Source organism: Myotis davidii, unplaced genomic scaffold (assembly GCF_000327345.1).
Source record: "Myotis davidii unplaced genomic scaffold, ASM32734v1 scaffold616, whole genome shotgun sequence".
NCBI lineage: Eukaryota > Metazoa > Chordata > Mammalia > Chiroptera > Vespertilionidae > Myotis > Myotis davidii.
Window position 1 is genome coordinate 4,798,882 of NW_006291965.1, and position 3,653 is coordinate 4,802,534.

A 3,653-nucleotide genomic window follows, 5' to 3' on the forward strand; every position below is an offset into this window, starting at 1 on the left:
AACTGAACAACAGGAAGAATTTATCTTAGTGGTGGTTAAACTTCAGAGTGTGTTAAGATACACCCGGGGTGCCTGTTTAAAGCGTAGACTCTGATGTTGACCCAGGAATCCATATCTAAATGTCCCAGCTCCTGGTGTGGCTCAGTGGTTGAGCATTGACTTATGAACCAGGAGGTCACAGTTTGATTCCTGGTCAGGGTGCATGCCTGGGTTGTGGGCTCAGTCCTCAGTGTGGGGCATGCAGGAGGCAGCTGATCAATGATTCTCTCTCATCATTGATCTCTTTCTCCCTCTCCCTTCCTCTCTGAAATCAATAAAAAATATATATTTAAAAAAATAGACTTTTATGTCAGTGACTTTAGGTTAAGAGCCCCTTTTTGATAAAGGACATGATACAACAATAATAAAAATAAATTCAAAATGTTTATATTGAGCTTTGTTAGGCTTTTCTTTTGAAGAACTTAGAGTTTTATTAGAAACTAGGGGCCCGGTGCACGAAGATTTGTGCACTGAGGGTGGGTTCCTCAGCCCGACTTGCGCCCTCTCCAATCTGGGAGCCCTCAAGGGAGCCCTCTCCAATCCGGGAGTTTCTGTCTGTCTTTGCAATCATATGAGCGAATTGTTTGAGACCTCCAACCCAGTTTGGTTTGTTGCTCACAGAATAATAGAGGCATTTATTTTTTCTTTGCTTCATTGGTGGAGATTTTCTGGAAGTTTTAGGATATCTTCCCTTTAATTTTTCCTAGACAAGGGGTGGGCAGCCTTTTAGTGAGTGCGTGCCAAAACCAGCAAAATCTCTGACTCAAAATTCTTCTGTGTGCCAACCCTGATTTTTTGAGAACATGTTACACACACACGGTATCTCTTAAGGTGTACGTATGTGAAGAACCTTGAAGAAATACAATTCATTTGAGCAACAAAAACACAGTATATGATGATGAAAAATACATTATTTTTAGCAGGGGTTGCCCACCCCTGTCCTAGACACTCTGATTTTACTTATGTCTCTCACCTTTTCTTTCTCTCCATCCCCCACTGCAACAGTAACTTGCTTCAGGCTCACTTTGCTCTAGTGTCTAAGAGATCTGTCTGCCACCATAATTATGATTCCCAGCATTCCTGGTGCTCCCCACACTCTTGTTTTTCCCTTCCTGCTCTGTCTCTGTCCCACGTCCCCCCAAGCCTCTGGCTCTCCTGCTCTGCTCTCTGCCCAGCGATGGTGTATGCAAATTAACCCACCAGCTTTGTTGGGTTAATTTGCATACTCACTCCTGATTGGCTGGTGAGTATAGTGGAGGCATGGTCAATTTACATGTTTCTCTTTTATTATATAGGCTATTTTAATATCAGTATAGACACAGAAATCTACTCAGTCCAAGAGCTGCTACAGTGGAGGGCCTCTTGCTTTCCCTCTCTGCTGCTCTGTCCAATGGAACAGACCAAGGTCATCCTAAATCTTGACTACTTGTCCCTTGAGTAGGGTCCCAGGGACTGAAGGTAGAGTTGCTGTTGTAAAAGCAGGAAATTAGAAATGTCAGAGATTAAGTATGAGTGGATCTAAACTAGAAAGGCTGGAGGGGCTGGAACAGAGAGACTAAGCCAAAAGTAGACCTAAGGAGTGAAGTATGAATGTGGAGCAATGATGGGCGAAAAGTGATGTGGAATCCAAGATCATGTTAAGGGTTGATTTCTAATTTTGCTAGCTCTATCCTGAAATGGCTCTGATATAATTTGTGTCTAAGTCAAAGGGAAATTAATATTTTTAGGAAATAGTAACAATATTTGACATTCTGGTACAGAAAACAGATATTTTATGTTTTGTAGATATTAATAGAATTTTTCATTTTTGCAAACAAACCCTAGACATGAAAACCAAACCTAGACATGTCCCATAATTTTAGTTGGTCAGTTAGGATAGTGGATTTATTTATAATTTCTTTTTACTGACTTGAAAAGTATTTTTTTAAGGCAACAGATAAGTCATCCTCCTTGACATAGCTACTTATGAGTAGCATTAATTCTGTGCTCTGTTCTTCAAACTTCCTTCATTAGTCAGTCTGTCTTCACCAACAGAGCCACCTACTGATCATTATAGGAAACTCTCCAATCTAGAGTTCTTTGTCATATGCTCACCTGCAGCCTGCAGGATTTCCTGGACAACTTGTCAAAACATAGATCGCTGCACCCCAACCCTAGAGCTGCTGATTCAGTAGGCCTAGAGTTTGGACCCAAAATTTTCATTTCCAGCAAGCTCCCAGGTAATGTAATATAGCAGAGCTGCTGACCTGGGAACCTCACTTTGAAAACCACTGCCGTACCATAATGTTCTTTCTTTTAAGGAGCATAGGCACAGGCTACACTCTGCTTTTCAACAGTCTCACTGACCACAGATCAGTTAACGTCACACTCCACTCCACGTCAGTCTCTTTTGCATACGAACACACACTTTCTTATGTAACTGCATTTTTGTAACATGTCTTGCCCAACTTTTACCTAAGACATCACAGAAAAAAAATTTCTGCTTTTTCTTTTCACCTCCTTTTTTTTCCTTTTTTTCAGTTGTAATTAAATTAATAGGAAAATGAACAGCCCAACATGGTCTGATAAGCATGACTAGCTAGCACATCTGATTAAGCAAATAACACCACAAGTTTAGAAATTTGCCAATTGTCTTAGAAGCCTTAGAAAGTGTTCAGTTATTTATTAAAGTTTCCACTGGCTTACACATCTTCTTTTAATTAAAAATATGCTTCCATTAAAAAACAATTCAGAGTGGGAAAGTTATTTTATATTTTTGTTATTAAGAATATTTTGTTGAAAGCACAGAATAGTATAAATACATTATGGGTTAAGGAAATTTTGAGGAGCGCTGAACATAATTTCTAATCTTATTTCTCTGTGGAATGACTTCTAAAAAATATCAACGTATAAATGAACCTTTGCAAATTATCCATTTATCAGTTTAGGGCCAACAATGCTCATACAAAGCTTTGATAATTCAGTTTGCGCACGTATAGAATTCATAAAGAGAACTCTCTTTATAATTAAAAAAAAATTCAAGTGGTAGAGAAGCAGATCTGTGGTGCTTAATATTTAAGTAACAACTAAATGGGTTGTGAATCCAGATTACCCCATAAACTTGAGAGTAGTCGTAGTGGTATTTTTAAAGACTTTAACTTTTTATTTTATCTCAGGAGCATTTTGAAATAAAACCAAACAAATAGCTCTTCCTCCCAGTTGATTTCATCTTAAAAAAAAAAAATCAGGAGACAGTGATGCATGTGCAGGTCTCTCAGAGCCAGAGTGGAGAGCCATCAGTCATTTCCCCCAGCAGTTGTGTCTTCTAGACACTCAAAGAAGAAGTGTGTGTATCCCTGCAGTGGAGCCCTCGGTGGAGATGAAAGAAGCATGGAAGGCGCCCTGACCCCACCTTTGTCCATGTCGCCACAGCCAGAGTGACTTTATAGGCCAAGTGAACAAATAGTGGGGCCTAATTTGAAAGCTAATGCTTTCTTTGAAGTTAGGCAGACAAGTGGATTCAAAACAATTGTATGTGTAAGTAAAATTGGGCATGCTTCTTTATTGGGAAACAGCCAGGACTTTTGACACAGCAGAGCTACAGGCATGGAACATTTATTTATTAGGACATTTGT